Below are 20440 nucleotides of genomic sequence, written 5' to 3' on the forward strand. Positions count from 1 at the left end.
GACAGATTGAAGAACATACTTTATTAGTTTATGGTGGCCAGTGGGGAACATTATTACTTTAGTTTCCTATTATTATTATTATTACATTATTACTTCAGTAATATAATTTACTTTTTAGGAAATTGTTTTCCATGGGATGGGACAAAAGAGGGGTCCTGTTACTTTGCAGGATGGCACTATGTTGCTTTTTTTCTTCAACTGGTATAGTGTAGAAGTCGGGGGAGTGGGAATGTGCTCTAGAAGAGATCAGTTATTGATAACTGTGTGTTATTTTCTGCAGAGACGATTCCTGGCTGGAAGAAGTGATGGCCGTCTGTGCCAGATGAAGATGAAGGACTTCACCTAGAGATGTCACTGTTGAGTCAGTGTGTTACATGTACACTTACACTACACACGTGGTCAAAATTGTTGGTACCCCTCGTTTCATGAAAGAAAAACCCACAATGGTCACAGAAATAACTTGAATCTGATAAATTACAAACTTTTGAAAATGAACAAATGAAAGTCAGACATTGCTTTTCTGCTTCCACAGAATTTTAAAAAAAATTAACCTCATGAAATCGGCCTGGACAGAAATGATGGTTCTCTTCTTCTTAACTTAATATTTTGTTGAACAACTTTTTGAGGCAATCACTGTAATCAAACGATTTCTGTAACTGTCAATGAGACTTCTGTACCTCTCAATAGGTATTTTGGCCTACTCCTCATGAGCAAACTGCTACAGTTGTCTCGTGTTTGAAGGTTGCCTTTTCCATGTTTCAGCTCTTTCCAAAGATGCTCAATAGGATTTAGGTCAGGGCTCATAGAAGGCCACTTCAGAACAGTCCAATGTTTTCCTCTTAGCCATTCTTGGGTCACTATCCTGTTGCAAGACCCATGACCTGTGACTGAGACCAAGCTTTCTGACACTGGGCAGCACATTTCTCTCTAGAATTCCTTGATAGTCTTGAGATTTCATTGTACCCTGCAGAGATTCAAGACACCTTGTGCCAGATGCAGCAGAGCAGCCCCAGAACATAACAGCCTCCCCCATGTTTCAGAGTAGGGACAGTGTTCTTTTCTTGATATGCTTCATTTTTCCGTCTGTGAACATAGAGCTGATGTGCCTTGCCAAAAACTTCCATTTTTGTCTCATCTGTCCATAGGACATTCTCCCAGAAGCTTTGTGGCTTGTCAACATGTAGTTTGCCAAGTTCTAGTCTGGCTTTTTTATTATTTTTTTTTTCAACAATGGTGTTCTCCTTGGTCGTCTCCCATGAATTCCACTTTGTATCAAACAACGATGGATAGTATGATCTGACACTGATGTTCCTTGAGCTTGAAGTTCACCTTTAATCTCTTTAGAAGTTTTCCTGGACTCTTCTGTTACCATTCATATTATCCGTCTCTTTGATTTGTCATAAATTTTCCTCCTGTGGCCACGTCCAGGGAGGTTGGCTACAGTCCTATAGATCTTAAATTTCTGAATAATATGTGACACTGTAGTCAAAGGAACATAAAGCTGCTTGGAGATGGTCTTATAACCTTTACCTTTAACATGCTTTTCTATAACTTTCTTTCTAATCTCCCGAGACAACTCTTTCCTTTGCTTCCTCTGGTCCATGTTAAGTGTGGTACACACCATGTCACCAAACCTCACAGTGAGTATCTGTAGCCCTATATACAGGCCCACTGACTGATTACAAGATTGTAGACACCTATGATGCTAATTAGTGGGCACAACTTGATTTAACATGTCCCTTTTGTCACATTATTTTCAGGGGTACCATAATTTCTTTCCAGGCCTATTTCATGAGTTTATTTTTTTTTTAAATTCTGTGGAAGCAGAAAAGCAATGTCTGACTTTCATTTCTTCATTTTCATAGATTTTTAAATTTATTATTACTTTTGTCAGATTCAAGCTATTTCTGTGACCATTGTGGGTTTTTCTTTCATTAAACGAGGGGTACCAACAATTCTGATCATGTGTCTATATAGTATATACAGAGCTCCTGTGTATGTCACTGGTGATCACTGTATTACCTGTACACTATATACAGAGCTGCTGTTTATAATGTCACTGGTGATCACTGTATTTATTACCTGTACACGAACACTATATACAGAGCTCCTGTGTATAATATCACTGGTGATCACTGTGTTACCTGTACACTAACACTATATAGAGAGCTCCTGTGTATAATGTCGCTGGTGGCAATAACAGTGTTGTTAGTATTGTGGTTTGTATTCATGATCAGTATTGTAGTATTTGGTCACTTTGGGGTGGTAATATGTGGTCTGGTCATGGTGTGGCCATATTTATTCCTTGTATGTGGTATTATTCGGTCACTTTGTGGTGGTAATATATGATCTAGTCATGGTGTGGCGATATTTGTCCCTTTTGTATGTGATATTATTGGTGTTGATATAGTGAACTGTGTTGTGTATGGCGGTCATTTTGTTCTTGCTGATATTAACTAGGAAAAGATTTTTTTCCATTAGGCCACAGCCCCACCATTAGTATTTGGTCAGTATTTTTTCTCAGGAGTCGCTGCCAAAACAAGTAGTGGGTGATAACTGCAGAATTGTTGCACTTGTTCCTATTCTACCTTTTCTCTGATTGTTCCTCACCTGGTTTTGTCTCCCACTCCTGAAAAAAAAAATACTGACCAAATACTGATAGTGGGGCCGTGGCTTTAGAGATTAAATACTTGGACCAGAGCGGCAGAGATGCACTTACAGGGGTTCTCCGGTGAAAACAAGTAATCACCTCTGCACAGGATCAGTAATAATATTGATTGGTGGGGGTCTGACTGCTGGGACACAATCGGCAGAATGTGGAGCTTTTCTCCCCATTAGACTGGAGCTCATGTGCGACTCGACCACTGATCCAATCATTCCCTCAGTGGCTGTAAGCGCTGCTCTTTTTTGGAAGCCCCCAAGAGAATGAATGGAGCTGCGGTCAGACGTCCCACCTGTCGCTGCATTTTAAAATGGGGATAAGTGTCCTGTCAGGGATGAAACTTCCCCATTCTTCTGATAGGTGCGTTTTCCAATGTTCGGACCCAAACGATCAATAAGTTATCACCTATCCTGTAGAGCCCATGGATCGGTGATAACTTATTTTAACCAAAGAAGCCCTTTACTGCAAACTACCGTAATTCTACATCCCAGTTAGTGTCGCACAGTATATGTGCAGGAGCCGCCAGTCAATGCTATGCTATAACAGGGATAGCGGATAACAGATATTTGCATATGGCTGTAGGTGGGCCCCTAGAGTCAGTTCTCCCTGTGGGCCCCAGACACCCCAGTCCGACCCTGTCTATATTCTTAGTATTTATATGTAAGCTCATAATTTTCATCTAACACCATATGTCAGCCCGTGGATGACGGACGTAACACGTCTGTATCTAAACTGCCCCACGGTGGTACCCACTAAAATCTATTGCACCTTCATAATATTGTAGATGGAATCACAAGGGAAATCAATAAATGATTATTAATTTGGTCTTTTGAAAATGCAACTCTTCAGACAAGGGCACAAGCTGCCATCACTATGGGCGTTTATATACATAAGGGGCGGCAGGGTATACACTGAGTGTATGCACAATATATACATGACAAAACATATCTTAATGATGGATCACACCCAAGGACTGAAACTTTGTGTATTCATACTGCTATTGTCTTTATGGATCTAGGTCTTTCTATAGCAGTTGAGATGTTACCAGCAATGGGCTCCATCTTGTTTTGGTGGTATTAACATAACAAAGCCTGAGGTGGAGGGATCAGCACTTAACAAGCCCTTTTCACATCTGATCTAATATTGGCATCTGTGAAGACAACAACTCAAACCTCAACTTTAGTATCCAACCCCAGGAAACCTTCAATATGCCATCACCGATCCTGTTCAGCATTGAGAAGATACTGCAGATAGACTCCAACATGGGTGGTGGTGTAGGAGAAGACGATGGTCCAGTGTGACCCAAACATGACATCAGTTAAAGAGAAGAAGTCCTCCAGGAAAAAGAATTACCAGCGATACCCCAAACCTCCATACTCTTACCTGGCCATGATTGCGCTGGTGATACAATGTGTCCCAGACAAGAAGCTGAAGCTGTCGCAGGTAAGAGAACGATGTTATAAAGGACAATTAGAGGATATCAAGAAATCATTTAAGGCTGTTCTCACACTGAGTGGACAAATTATGTCTTCTGCTCAATCACACACAGGAAAAAATACTAAGATTTCCCTGCATTGTGTGAATTAACTGATAAATGTTATAACAGCAGAAAACATCCAGGTTCAAAGATTTCTAAACTTCTTGCTGGTTCTTTACCCTCAATACAAAACTTCAGTTCTAAGAAATGCTCTATAGAAAAGCATTCTCAATTTAGGATAGAAAGGTTCACTGTTATTAAGAAATTTGTAGGACTGAGGTTTTTTCTTTGCTTTTAGATTTTAGAAAAGATCAGCGACTTCTTCCGCATCTTCAATGGAGAATACTAAGGATGGAAAGACTCCATGACACAACCTGTCCTCGAACGACTGCTTCAGAAGGGTGAGGACTCAGCGTGGTCATTTACTGGGGTGACTCTCTTCTAATGGACGTTGCTGGTTTTCATGTATGAGGGGAGATTTCTATACATTTTAAGATGCATCATTTTATGAGATGGTAAATGGTGGAAATCGGGTGAAATCATCAATATGGTGCACGGAGTAACACCTACTTAACTAGCTACAAGTCCTGTCTTAAACCTTAAACATTTCATGATTCTAATACAAGATCTAATAAAATTGCTGTATTTTACAATGGTCTCTTAGATCAGATCTCACTTTCTGGACACGTTTCAGCTCATAGTAATTTTATCTAATTCGCTTCGTACACGCCAGGTTCTCCTCCATAAACCTCATCACACACAGCGCTGTAGTTCTCCTCTAATGAGTCAGGACTTTTCTTCATCTCACAGAATATTTATAACCGCAGTAACAATTTTCTAGCTCATGAATTTCATCTGCTTAATTTTAGGCGTCTTTTTTGTTACAATATTTTTTAAAGAATTTGATATTATTTTAGAAGGTATCATATTGATAACAGTTTCTGAAAATCTATTTCCCATTCCTAATATAATTGAAAAATAGTGCTTCCTAAAGACCCCTAAAAATAAACTCAAAGATGCCAGACTTTTCTATATTGATAGAAAATTTCCCTAGAAATTAGGGAACGATCCTACACCCCGCTCAAGGCCTTCACACAAGACACAGACATGGATACAGACATTACTTACATTAAAAATGTAGAAGGGAAAAGTCTGAGGCTCTGAGTAAAAAATGGAAACCTATTGTATGAACGTCTTCTACATGACTATGTATATACACGCTCAGTAGTAACCCTCCACATTTTCCATATAGCCACCCTTCCCATTTACAAAGTTATTATCACAATAACTTATTCTCTATGACCCCTATATACAGTAGTGACTTTATGTTCCTGAAATTAGAAATGTATTTGAACCATTATCTGATTTTATTTCATCTTTATTTCAGGAGCTGAAGGATCCAAAACAGACTCAGGCCAAAGGAAACTTCTGGACAGTGGATGTGAGTCGGGTCCCTCCTGATTCCATGAAGCTCCAGGACACGGCGGTCAGCAAGCAGGACATCTACGCACCTGACCTGGCCCCTACATCCTTCATGGATATCCCTACAGATCTATAGGTTCCCATCCTCATTCTCTTCCAAACCACATAGATCCCATCAGATCAGAAACAGAAGCAACTGCTCCGGCCAACTTTTCTGCTCCAGATTCCGAATTTTCTTTCCCAATGATTCTATGGAACCTTCCCACATCATATCCAGATGCGTTGATCCCCCTCCCAGTATACACCCACTTGTGCGTCATCCCAACTACCCAACCATAACCTTGTATAACTACCCATCACCATCTTATTTTTATCCCCCATTTCCATCTTCTTCCAATCCGCCTTATTAATACTCCTCTAATCTACGACCACATTTACCCCTCCCCCACGGCCCCTGGATATGAATCCCCTTCTGTCAATTTTCCCCCAACAGAACCGTGTTTGACATCTCAGGATACTCCACACACGCTGGGAATATTCCCCACCAAAGTCCATCCAGGGACCACCAAGGACACTTCAAGCTTCCCCGGCTTTTGTAAATAGTTGTTCATTGTTTGCTTGTTTTTGTTTTATTCTTAATAAACTGCTTTTTACTATAAACAGTTATTATCCTGGTTCTTTATATGTAAATGTGACCCTAAAGCTTCCCGTGAAAATGAACGTTCTAGTCACCAACTATCTGTGTAAGATTCCGGCCTTAGTCATTTTGGGTCAATATCTCCATAAACCTCTTGAGAAGAGATTCTGTATGTCTCATTATATAACCAGAGGCGCAGAGGATCAGTATGGGCGCCTCGTCTCCGCATGTAGAACCAGATTTTCATTAAAAAGCCTCACTCTGCTCTATCAATCAGTATGTTTATTCTGATATCAAATATTTACACTTTATGTTTTACTACGTAAAAATAAATAGAAAATTCAATGTCAAGTGATTTTATATATATATATATACACATTTATCTCACTTGACATTGAATTCTCTATTTATTTTTTTATATATAAAATAGATTTTTTTTAAGTGCACACCTTTTGATGGCTGTTTAGCCCATTTTTGTTGGGAGGCAAACAAAGCCTGCAATTATTTTCTTTCTGTGTTAGATCCAATGACATTTATTGTGGGATCTGATTGTATTAGTTAAAGATGGTTTCTGGCTGTATAACACTGACATTAATTTGTTCTCCAAGAGTCAAATAGCGCTCAGTCCCTTCCGAGTCTCATTTTCTCCTATTATGCCTATTAAAATTAATAACTTGGGGCCAAAGCAACATTTTAGTGGAAAAATTGTAATTTTTCATTTATTCAGCAATTATACAATTTTGTGAAGCGCCTGAGTGTTAAAAATGCTCAGTACACCCCTAGATGAATTTCTCAAGAAGTGTAGCTTCCAAAATGAGGTCACTTGTGGGGGTTTCCGCTGTTTTGCATTTCAGGGGCTCTCCAAATGTGACATAGCGTCCGCAATCTATTCCAGCCAAAATTACGCTCCAGAATTTAATTGGTGCTCCTTCCCTTCTGAGCACTGCCATGCGACCAAACAGTAGTTCTCCATCACAAATGGGGTATCAGAGTAGTCAGGAGAAATTGCGCAACAAATTATATAGTCCATTTTCTCCTGTTAACTTGTGAAAATGAAAAATTTGAGGCTAAAGCAACCTTTTTTGTGGGGAAAAATTAGATTTTTTTTCTTTTCATGGCTCAATGTTATAAAATTCTGTTAAGTAGCTGGGGGTTCAAGGTGCTCACCACACCTCTAGATACATTCCTTGAGGGATCTAGTTTCCAAAATGTGGTCACTTTTTGCTGTTTCCACTGTTTAGGCACAACAGGGGCTCTGCAAACACGACTTGGCTTGTGCTATCGATTTCAGCCAGTTTTGCATTCCAAAAGTCAATTGGCGCTCCTTCCCTTCAGAGCCCTGCTATGTGCCAAAATAGTAGTTTTTCACAACATATAGACTATTGGTGAACTCAGGAGAAACTGCACAACAAATTGCATGGTCTATTTTCTCCTGTTACCATTTTAAAAATGCAAAATTTGGGGCTAAATCAATATTTTAGTGGGGAAAAAGTACAATTTTTAGTTTTTCCTTACACATTTCTTTAATTCTGGTGAAACCTGTAAAGGGTTAATACATTAATTGAATGTAGTTTTGAGCACCTTGAGGGGTGCAGTTTTTAAAATGGTGTAACTTTTGGGTATTTTCTGTCATATAGACCCCTCAAAGTCACTTCAAATGTGATGTGGTCCCTTAAAAAAATTGGTTTTGTAAATGTTGTTGGAAAATAAATCGGTGGTCAATTTTTAACCCTTCCAACTTCCTAACAAAAATAAAAATTGTGCTGATATAAAGTAAACATGTGGGAACTTTTATTTATTAACTATTTAGTGTGACATAACTCTCTGGTTTAAGGGCATACCAATTAAAAGTGTGAAAATTGCAACAATTTTCAACATTTTCTCTAAATTTCCAATTTTTTCACAAATAAACACAAGTCATATTGAACAGATTTTACCAATGTCATCAAGTACAATATGTCACGAAAAAATCTCAGTATCAGTGGGATCCATAGAAGTGTTCCAGTTATTACCTCATAAAGTGACAGAATTGTAAAATTTGACTCGGTCAGGAAGGTGAAAACAGGCTGGGGATGTGAAGGGGTTAAAGCACTGATATAGCAGGAAATCCCGATAAATCCCATATTATCTGTGTTAAGGGAATGTGAAAATTGAAAGAGCGGAGAACTATCGTATTTTTTGGACTATAAGACGCACTTTTTTCCTCCAAAATTTTGGAGGAAAGTGTGTGGTGCGTCTCAGTCCGAATACTATATACCTGTATATACTGTATGGCTCTGTGTGGTAGGAGGTATGGGGGAGCGGCAGCGGGGGATCAGCGGGGCACAGGAGGTAGCAGCCGCTTGCTGCAGCCAACGCTGTGCCCGCTACTAAAGAAAATGAACATTCGCTGCTCCTCATGCCCATGGGCGTGGAATGCAATGAATATTCGGTTTCCTTAATAGCGCGTACACTGTACCTGCAGCGCGCTCCTGCTGCCGCTCTGCGGTCTTTGTGCCTGCTAATAAAACTCATGAATATTCCCTACAACCCACTCCCATGGGTTGTAGTGAATATTCATGGGTCTTTAACAGCGGGCACGCTGGCCGCAGAACGGCAGCAGGAGCCGGGGTGCTGTACAGTGTGACGGCTATTGAAGAGACTGAATGGTCACCGCTCCCCACGCAGAGTCCCGGCATGAGGAGCAGTGACTATTCCGGCACAGCACTTCACTGTGTGAGGGCGCATTGCAGGGATGTCATGTGCGCCCTGCCATGCGCAACTCATGTAGTAAGAGTGTCAGCAGAGAGAGGAGGTGAGTATGATTATTTTTTTGTGGGCAGCATGACCGGGGCCATGCATACCAGGATAGAGGATCAAGGGGTGCCATGCATACCAGGGTGGGGGATAAAGGGGTGTCATGCATACCAGGATTGGGGATCAAGGGGTGCCATGCATACCAGGATTGGGGATCAAGGGGTGCCATGAAGACCAGAATGGGGGATCAAGGGGTGCCATGCATACCAGGATTGGGGATCAAGAGGTGCCATGCATACCAGGATGGGGAATAAAGGGGTGTCATGAAGACCAGGATGGGGGATAAAGGGGTACCATGCACACCAGGATGGGGATGAGGGCCACGTATATAAGGATGGGATAGGGGCCACATATACCAGGAAAGAGGGGCCATACATACCAGGATGGAGAATATTAACAGAATTGGGAGACATTACCCCAATACCAGTGTCAGCAGCAGACCCCCTCCCCCATAACAGGGCATCATGACCACATTTTTTGCTTACATTTTTTTTCCTATTTTCCTCCTCTAAAACCTTAGGTGCGTCTTATGATCCGGTGCGTCTTATAGTCCGAAAAATGCGGTAATCCAACAATTGATTTTTATTGCTGAATTACTAATCGAGGACAAATGGTTCTCCGGAGAATTTCCTACATTGTGAGAACACAAATGCCACATTAATCGGGTATTAATCATTGAAAGGAACTTCTACATCTCTATAGGGACAGCAGCCAATTATAAAAATAAATGGAAATTATGGACAGAATTTCTAGGGGACGAGCGAGGACACTTATTTGGTGAAGATCGAGCTGAAACAATAGATTGATAAAATTCTTTCCCAATCCAAGAGAGGAAAAAACAAGGAAAACCTGTATGTATGAAGATGGTTATTACAAATTCAGAATGAACAAAACCTTTGAGGACTCTTAGGTTTTATTTTTTTCTCAACTCACAGAAACAAAAATTGTATTTTTTTTTCCTTCTGGGGAAGGAGAGTGGGGGGCCGCCTGTGGAGTGGTGTGGCCTGGAATTGTGGGGGCTCAGTCTTGCAGTATGGGCGCTGGGAGGGTCCGGGCCGCCTGCCCTGCTGGAGCATGGCCACTGTGGCGGTGGTGAGCGCACGACGCCGCTCCTTTAAGGCAATAAGTTTGGACCCACTGAGAGGTTCGCCGTGACGTGGCAGTGGTCTTCATACAGTCTGAGCAGAATGTTAAACTAGGAACCTCATATTCAGTATATACATTTTTGCCGAGAGGCATTAGATCAATGTATGATTTTATGATTTTTTTCCTGTGCGGTCCATATCTCTTTTTTCAGCACTTTGCAAAAACTGTAACTTTTGTTTCAGGAGAATGTGAAGTAAAATGTCAAAATGTCTGTCTTTAACCCCCTCCCTTTCTCCATAGAATTTTGCAAGCACCAACTGCCATCTATCTCAGTCATGTCTGTCTTTCTTCATTGAATACAGATTTTACAAATGTTCCCCCTGAGTTGAGAGTGAAAGCTCAGTCCTGGAGGAGAAAGAAGCGGATTTCTCTGAGATATAGGACGTTGTTACTTATTTTCATGGCCACTATTGAGTTATGAAATAAAAATTAAAACGTCTGTTACTCTTTAATCGTTTTCTTGTGAATGGGGTGCCCACAAGACGAAACAGTAAATGCACCTTGTAAATTCAGACTTCACTAGACGAGGCGTAGAGGTCCAGTTTTTGGTGACCCCCTCCCTCCTGATATTAGCCAGAGCAAATACTCGGTGGTTGGGATGAGGTTCGCCGTTCACATGGTCAATGAATATATTCCCTCAGAGAACAGAAATGAGCGAGTGCTAAATAATACATATGAAAGGCAAGGAACCCCCACTGCTTTCTCCCCCTATAAGACCCCCTTAACACCTTCTCCGCTCCCCTCTTTCAGCTTCTTCTTCTTAGCCCACTTTCTTCCATACATTTTTGACACTTGGAGCATTTTAACCATTTCAGTACCCCCTTGGTTCTGGCTTTGCACCAGACTTCTAGCACCGCACCCATTTACTGCACCGGTCTCCTCCGTCTATATCGTCATTAACCCTTTCCAGCCTTCTTCGTCTTGTCAGATTCTCGGAGACAATGCCAGGACATTGCAGCCAATTCTCCCACGGTTTTTCAGACTTACTTCAGGCTTTTCTCGTCATAGAGATTTTCCTTTCAAGTTGTTTCTTCCCGATCAATGAATTTATTCTTTCCACTCATCTTGGAAGCTTCTCCTGTAACCAACGTTTCACAATCATTTTCCTGGCTTGATGAAGTATTTTTGCAATAACCAATTGATCTGCAGCCGGACCCATTAATTCCCCACATATCCCAACAACCCCACTGTAGGATCTCTTGGCCCCTTATATTACATATTCTATAAATCAGTCCTATTACCGCTCTCCCCAAAACCCCAAAACATGTGTTTAAGATCTGTTACGATGTCTTCAGGGCACCTGGGACACTTTCCATCTGTTCTCAGGACCGTTTTCCATTGGATTGTTGGGGATTTGTTTCTTCATTTTTAAATGTTAAAAAAAATCCTTTTATATTATATATATATATATATATATATATATATATATATATATATATATTTTATATTAAAATAAACATACTCGTCAAAACAAAAAAATCCTGAATCAGAGTGGAAATAGCTCTGGGATTGCATCCTGTTACAAACGTCTTCTATATATCTCCACTTAGTCAATAAGTTATAACCACAGTTCATCAATAGTACATCATCTTCACGAGGGAAAGCTAGGCGAAACGCGCGTCGGGCGTGTGGCAAGAGCACTGGGTCTGTATCCTTATCTCCCTTTGTCTGCCATTCTTTAATGGACTATTGACATTTTTTGGCGTATGTTTTTGCTAATACAGTTTTGCACTGGTCACTTTACAATAGTATTTGATGTGATGAATTTATGTATTATCTTTATAGTGGGCGGTATGCACTATTCACTTTATTTGTCTACAACTATACTACATAAATCCAAAAGCAAAATAATTGGTGACCAGATATCCCTTATTGAATAAAGAACCTATAAATGTGACTCATGGTCAGTATAAAATGAACATTTATTGAAAAATTCATAAAAACACATAAGAGACAATAATTCAAAAGAGGAAAAAAGTAAACAGAAAAATGGGCATCTGAGGGTAGGTAGAAGCATAAATCAATATATAAAATCATGTACAAAAAACACACAATGACCAAAACCAGCCTAAGTAAAGACACATATGGAAACTATCATTTGGGTAAAGTTCAAAGTGCAACAAGAATGTCCCAAGTGGGTAAGTCTTATTACTTAGTAGTCTTAGTACTTACCCACTTGGGACATTCTTGTTGCACTTTGCACTTTACCCAAATGATAGTTTCCATATGTGTCTTTACTTAGGCTGGCTTTGGTCATTGTGTGTTTTTTTGTACATTATTTTATATATCGATTTATGCTTCTACCTACCCTCAGATGCCCATTTTTCTGTTTACTTTTTTCCTCTTTTGTATTATTGTCTCTTATGTGTTTTTATGAATTTTTCAATAAATGTTCATTTTAAACTATACTACATAATAGATTTAATTAGCAATTGGATATTTCATCCCAGTATTCAATTTTTGATAGAGTGCAATCCAGAACCTTAATAACTAGATGATGTACTATTGATGAACTGTGGTTATAACTTATTGACTAAGTGGAGATATATAGAAGGCGTTTGGAATAAGATGCAATCCCAGAGCTATTTCCACTCTGATTTAGGATTATTATTTGTTTATTAGTGATGACTAGTGTTGAGCGATACCTTCCGATATCGGGAAATATCGGATCGGATTGGATCGGACCGATACCGAAAAAGTATCGGATATCGCCGATTCCGATACCGGAAACCAATGCAAGTCAATGGGACAGAAATATCGGAATGAAAATAAACCCTTTCTTTCCTTGTAGGTTAATTCTACATGAAGGAAAACAACTAAGAATAATGTAGAATGTATTGGGGGAGGTGGGGGAGACAATAAAGGCATAGAGGTTTAGCCCAATCAAATGGAATAGCAGGAATTAATATATTTTTTAAGACGTTCTGAGTTACGGAAATATTGACTATGTTAAGTATTTTTATATTTTGTCAGATATTTATGTTTCACTACTTCCATGCTCTTCACCTTCTTTTTTACTTCTCCCACACTTTCTCCTTCATCATCCTCAGCATCTTTTTCATCCTCTTCTTCTTCACCTTCTTCATCTTCTTCTTCTTCACCTTCTTCGTATTATTCTTTTTTTTTACATTCTTCATATTCTACTTCTTCATCTTCTTCATATTCTTCTTCTTCATCATATTCTTATTTGTGACAGGCATTCCTGTAGTTGTTATCTATAAAAGTTTGGACATTACACCTTTCGTTCTGCCCGTCACAAAAGATTTACAACAGGATTTGTCCGCGTTCAGTTTGGCCTACAGCAGCAGGTCTTTTCCAGGGGCACCACGAGGAGGAACGGACTCACCCCCATACACTGCTTAGTCATCTTCTGCTTATAATTTAGATATTATCTTTTGCTCTGATTTTTAGTCTTATGCTTAATGTTCTTCCGCTTTTTGTTCTGCAGCTTCTTGTATTTCTGCTTCTTGGTTTTCTGTCTCTTGTTCTTCTGTATCTTGGTGCTTGTCTTCTCTTCTTTGTCCTCTTGGTCAACTTCTTCAGGGTCATCTTCTTGGTCTTCTTCGGGGTGGTCTTCAGGGTCCTCGTCTTCTGGGTCCTCGTCTTCAGGGTCCTCGTCTTCTTCGGGGTGGTCTTCAGGGTCCTCGTCTTCTTCGGGGTGGTCTTCAGGGTCCTTGTCTTCAGGGTCGTTGTCTTCGGGGTTCTCGTCTTCTTAGGGTTGGTCTTCAGGGTCCTCGTCTTCAGGGTCCTCGTCAGGGAGATCCAGAGTGATTACCAAGAACCATTTCAAAAAGCTTGAACTTGGAAATGTAGCAGAAGGTACAAGAAAGCTGAGGAACTACCGAGAACCAGCTGACGGTACTGGAACCCGGATGGGTAGCAGAAGGTACAAGAGCCAATGGAACTGCCGAAGACCAGCTGACGGTACTGGAACTCGGTTACTAAGCAGGAGGTGCCAGAAAGCACTACCAAGGACCAGCAGACGTTGGTGGAACTTGGATACCGAGAAGGAGGCACCTAATCCAAAGGCACTGCCGAGAACCAGCTGACGGTACTGGAACCCGGATGGGTAGCAGAAGGTACAAGAGCCAATGGAACTGCCGAAGACCAGCTGACGGTACTGGAACTCGGTTACTAAGCAGGAGGTACCTGTGCCAGAATGCACTACCAAGGACCAGCAGACGTTGGTGGAACTTGGATACCGAGAAGGAGGCACCTAATCCAAAGGCACTGCCGAGAACCAGCTGACGGTACTGGAACCCGGATGGGTAGCAGAAGGTACCCATGTAAAAAAAAGTTCAAGGCCGCGAGCCGGCCGCAGTTACCAAAACCCACAGTCCTACAGGGGGTGCTTGTCCTATAGGCACTATGGAACCAGCCTTCATTGCTAGATCCCGCAGCCCACATAGGAGTCACCTAAACTGCAGGCACCATAGAGTCGGCTAACCCGACCGCAACACGACAGGACAACGCATTGGAGGCAAAGTGACGTTGACACTACCCGGAAACAGCTGGCGTGCTGGAACCAGGCTGGGCAGGAGGGAGTACCCATGCCAAAGTCACTGCCGAGAACCAGCTGACGGTACTGGAACCCGGATGGGTAGTAGAAGGTACAAGAGCAAATGGAACTACCGAGGACCAGCTGACGGTACTGGAACCCAGGGTGAATACTAAAAACAGAGTGGAGCCAGAGGTGTAATTGGAGCAAGTTTTAAATCAGTAGTACAGTGGATGTGGACAAAGCAGGTGAATTTGCCGGACACACAGCAGGGGAACAGCTGACGTTACTGAACCCCAATAACACGGCAGCAAGTGTTGACTGTGCAGACGGCACTTCCGAGCGCCAACTGGCGGTGTTGGAGCTCAGGGATAATACTGAAAACAGAGGAGCCAGAGGTGTAATTGGAGCAACTTTAAAATCTGTAGTAGTGAGAATGTGGACAGAGCAGGAGAAATTGCCGTCCGCACAGCAGGGGAACAGCTGACGTTACTGAACCCCAATAACACGGCAGCAAGTGTTGACTGTGCAGACGGCACTTCCGAGCGCCAACTGGCGGTGTTGGAGCTCAGGGATAATACTGAAAACAGAGGAGCCAGAGGTGTAATTGGAGAAACTTTAAAATCTGTAGTAGTGAGAATGTGGACAGAGCAGGAGAAATTGCCGTCCGCACAGCAGGGGAACAGCTGACGTTACTGAACCCCAATAACACGGCAGCAAGTGTTGACTGTGCAGACGGCACTTCCGAGCGCCAACTGGCGGTGTTGGAGCTCAGGGATTACAGTTCAGGTGGTAGAAACATGAACAGAACATTAGACCTGGATACTTTTGCAAACAATTATTTATTCTGGAAGAGGACTGGCAAATTCATGAGAGATCCAGGCCTTGTTCATTTTGAGAAAAGTAAGCCGGTCAACGTTATCGGAGGATAGTCGCATGCGACGGTCTGTTAGTACACCACCTGCGGCACTAAAGACGCATTCCAATAATACACTAGCAGCAGGGCAAGCTAGCACCTCCAATGCATACTGACTTAGCTCTGGCCATGTATCTAGCTTACAGACCCAAAACTTGAAGGGAGAAGAGCCGTCTGGGAGTACACTAAGAGGGCAAGACATGTAGTCTGTCACCATCTGACGGAAACGTTGCCTCCTGCTGACTGGAGCCGTCTGTGATGGTGTAGACATTTGTGTCGGCGGGGACACAAAACTTTGCCACATTTCGGCCATACTGGTCTTGCCTTGTGCTGAGGCGCTGCTTCTGCTCCCTCTTTGTGCAGAGCTTCCTCCACTGCCTCGACGCACTGAGCTGCTTTGTAAAGCACTAGCAGCACTGCTCTCGGTTGGAATGGAGAACATGATGGAATGCACCAGTGCGTCTTGGTACTCCCGCATTTTACGCTCCCGGTTCAACGGTGTTATGAGGCTTTGTAAGTTGTCCCGGTAGCGAGGATCTAGGAGGGTGGACACCCAATAATCAGCCGTGTTGAGAATGTGGGCGATGCGGCAGTCGTTTCTCAGGCAATGCAGCATGAAATCAACCATGTGCTGCAGACTGCCAACTGGCCAAGAAACGCTGTCCCCTGCTTGAGGCGTGATCTCTGCCTGCTCTGCATCACCCCACCCTCGCTCTAGATACTGACTACTAGAGCATTGTGTACCTCCCTCCTCTGGACAGATGTCTTCCTCATCCATTGACTCCTCCTCATCCTCCTCACAAAGTGTCCCCTGCCTAGGCCTTTGTGAGGAACCACGTTGCGCAGAGAAGCAGATGGCATTTGTGACTCCTCATCCTCCACCTCTTCCAAAACCTCGTCCCTTAGTGCTTGCAGTGTTTTTTCAAGCAGGCAGATAAGGGGGATAGTCATGCTGACTAGTGCATCATCTGCACTCGCCATCCGCGTGGAATAATCGAACGCACACAAAACGTGGCAAATGTCCTTCATAGAGGCCCACTCAGTGGTGGTGAAGTGTGAACGGCGCGCACTGCGACTTGTTTGCGCCTGCTGCAGCTGGTACTCCATTACTGCTGCCTGCTGCTCACACAACCTCTCCAACATATGTAACGTTGAATTCAACCTGGTGGGTAGGTCACATATGATGCGATGTTCCGGAAGACGTAATCGGCGCTGCAGAGCTGCAATGCGTGATCTTGCATTGCTGGAACGCCGCAAGTGAGCGCACTCTATGCGGACCTTGTGAAGCAGTGCATCAAGATCCGGATAGTCCCTCAAAAAACTCTGCACGACCAAGTTGAGCACATGTGCCAGACATGGGATGTGAGTGAGGTTGCCTAGGCCCAGAGCTGCCACCAGATTTCGGCCATTGTCACACACTACCATGCCTGGTTGGAGATTCGCTGGCACAAACCACACGTCGCTCTGCTGCTTGATGGCATTCCAGAGCTTCTGCGCTGTGTGGCTTCGATTCCCCAAAGAAATTAATTTTAATACGGCCTGTTGACGTTTGGCCACGGCTGTGCTCATATTGGTCACCATAACAGGTAACCGTTCACGGGTCGATGTGGAGGTAGACCGTGACGGCTCCTGCAGCACTGATTCAGAGGAACTGGAGTATGAGGAGGAGTCAATGTGTACAGACTGGATTCCTGCAATCCTTGGAGTTGGCAGAACACGTACAGCGCCACTCTCAATGTCTGTACCCGGCTCCACAACATTTACCCAATGGGCAGTGAGGGAAAGGTATCGTCCCTGTCCATGCTTACTGGTCCACGCATCGGTGGTCAGGTGGACCTTGCTACTGACGGCGTTTTGTAGCGCATGTTTAATTTTCCCCCCCACATGATGTTGCAGGGCAGGGACGGCTTGCCTGCTGAAATAAAATCGGCTGGGCACGTTGTATTGTGGGACTGCCAATGCCATAAAGTTACGGAATGTGTCAGTCTCCACCAGCCTGAATGATAGCATTTCAAGGGCCAGTAGTTTAGCAATGCCAGCATTCAGAGCTTGTGCTTGGGGGTGGTTTGCCGAGTATGGGCGCCTTTTCTCCCATGCCTGTGCTAACGATGGCTGTAGACTGGCCTGGGAGTGTGAGGATGACTGGGAAAGTGGTGCTGTGGGTGGAATTACACTGTGTCTCTGTACAACAGTGCCAGAGATTCTTCCATGGCGATCCTGTGAGGAAGCCGAACCAGCTGTGTGTGAGCTGGAGGAAGAGGCTACAACACGAGCTGAAGAGGTGGTAGGTGGCGCTGTAGGTTGGCCTAGGTCTTCAGTGTGTTTTTGTAACTCCACCACGTGCTTGGTCCGCACATGTTTCCACATATTTGTGGTATTGAGGTTGCTGACACTTTTCCCTCTTTTCACCTTCTGATTACACAGCTTGCATTTGACAAAGCAAATGTCATCTGCAACTGTGTCAAAAAAGGACCAGGCACTGTAAGTCTTGGGAGCGCCCGCTTTGGATTTTGGAAGAGCCATGCTCCTAATGGGTGCCGAAGTGGAGGCTACAGGCAACCAAGTCTGCCCCTCCCTCTCCCTCCTTTTTGGGCTGTTCGGGGAATCTCTTCCTCAGAGCTGCTCCCACCACCTTCCTGTCCCTCACGCCATGATGAGTCAAGGACCTCATCATCTACACCACCCTCTTCAAACCTTCAAACAACTGCTTCTCCTGGGTAGTCTCGACAGCACAGTACGCACCAGAAAGTGGCACCTGAGTCTCATCATCAGATGCGTACTGAGGTGTGCTGCTGACCATAGGCACTGGCCCATCCGCCTCTTCAGATTCAGAGAGACAAAACGGTTGCGCATCACTGCATACTACCTCTTCTTCAAATTCTCGAATTCTGCTTGGCTGGCCCCCTCTTTCCAAGCCAAGAGATTCAGAGAACAGAAGTAGAGATGGCTCCTGTCCAGGGCTCTCTGACTGCCTGGGCAATTTGGCAGGTGGTGAAGAGACAGATGGGTGCTCTTCAGTGCTCAGGACCTGAGAGGATCTGGAACTAATTGAAGTCGATGCGTTAGCTGCCATCCATCCGACAACGGCTTCAATTTGGTCCTCCCGCAGCAGTGGGGTATGGCTAGCTCCTACAAAGCTGCGCATAAAGGACTGTTCCCTGCTAAAACTGGGGGATGCTGAGTCACTGGTGCCCGCAGCAGGCACAGAATCCCCATGTCCTCTCCCTGCAGGCACAGAATCATCACGTCCTCTCCCTGCAGAAACTCCACGCCCACGCCCACGACCACATGCCTTACTCCCTGCCTTCTTCATCTTGGTAGACTGATAAAGATAGGCAGAAAAGTACTAAGGGCTTAGTGTGCTTATTCCTGAACAGCTGCTAACAGGTATAAGAAACACTAATTTTATAAAGTGTGGACTAGACTTTAATATGAGCTAATGTGGCCTACACAACTGTAAAGTGGAGTGTTTGGTGAACTTTATTTAGGTTTTTTTGTCACAAAAAGACACTGGATGTGCCTAAAGATGTAATAACGATAGTATCACAAACTTTTTGTAGCTATTACAATGTAGGAAGGTAACCTACAATGCAATAGATGAGGCTGCAAAAAATAGGCTAATACTAATCTGGCTGGGGCTGCAGGGCCCAATGCTGCAGAAAGGCTCCTCTAACTACTCCTATATAGTGTGTTTGGAACCAATGTAGCTGAATATGGATGGAACCACCACACTAATAGGAGAAATCAGGAAAAATTATGAATTGGCAAAAAAGGACAATGTATGAGGCAGTGACACACACTGAGTGCATTACAACCAGACGTGGTTGAAGCACACACTACAGGGTGAGCTGCACTCACACACCAGACCTTGCAGACAGCGGTGAACAGTACAGATGCAGAGCACTGTGCACTAGCGCTGCAAGACCAAAAAAAATTCTCTACCTACTCCTATATAGTGTGTTTGGAACCAATTTAGCTGAATACGGATGGAACCACCACACTAATAGGAGATATCAGGAAAAATTATGAATTGGCAAAAAAGGACAATGTATGAGGCAGTGACACACACTGAGTGCACTATAACCAGACGTGGCTGAAGCACACACTACAGGGTGAGCTGCACTCACACACACAGACCTTGCAGAAAGCGGTGAACAGCACAGAGAACTGTGCACTAGCGCTGCAAGGCACAGCGATTTATAAAGTAGCTTGGGTAAAGCAGAATAGAGCAAATAGGTAGCTAAAACTGTCCCTCAGAACAACAGCATCCTATCCCTAACTGAATTCACAGCAGAGTGAGCTCAAAATGGCGGCGGCGGCTTTTATAGTTCATCATGACATCATTTCAGCAGCCAATCACAGCCATGCCATTAGTTAAGATGCCTACATGCCTAACAGGATGTGCCCACACTTCTTAGGATCCTCATTGGCTGAATAAAATGAAAATGGCTCATTGCATTATGGGAACTTCCGATTCCGGTATACGATATTGCAAAAGTATCGGAATTAAGTATCGGAATTTCGATACCGCGAATATCGGCCGATACCCGATATTTCAGTATCGGAATGCTCAACACTAGTGATGACAATTTTGTATATTTTAATATAATTAATAAAATGATTTTTTTTAATAATTGTATTGTGTGTGTGCAATTTATAGGTTTAATAAGTTAGCAAGCTCACACTCCATGAGATACCTGTTCATCTTGTTATGAATTCATTTGAATTTTTATGTTTTTTTTTATCTTGTGGCCTTGGATCGAACTCGGACGCTGCTGATAAAGGCCGGTGTTATATACAGAACACAGACAGTACCTGCCGATGCTTCTTCTCTATACACCCGCACCGTGACGGAACAGCATTTCCTGGGGCAAGAAGGGTTAACA

At 43.2% G+C, this 20440-nt stretch overlaps 1 pseudogene; it reads left to right on the forward strand.

Annotated features, from left to right (window-relative positions):
* The first annotated feature begins 3970 nt into the window (after window positions 1-3970).
* On the forward strand, window positions 3971-5971 carry LOC141264723 (forkhead activin signal transducer 3-like; annotated as a pseudogene).
* Window positions 5972-20440: the final 14469 nt, after the last annotated feature.

The sequence above is a fragment of the Phyllobates terribilis genome, unplaced genomic scaffold (assembly GCF_046119375.1).
Source record: "Phyllobates terribilis strain yellow unplaced genomic scaffold, ASM4611937v1 Scaffold_4__5_contigs__length_816908805, whole genome shotgun sequence".
In the NCBI taxonomy this organism is placed as follows: Eukaryota; Metazoa; Chordata; class Amphibia; order Anura; family Dendrobatidae; genus Phyllobates; species Phyllobates terribilis.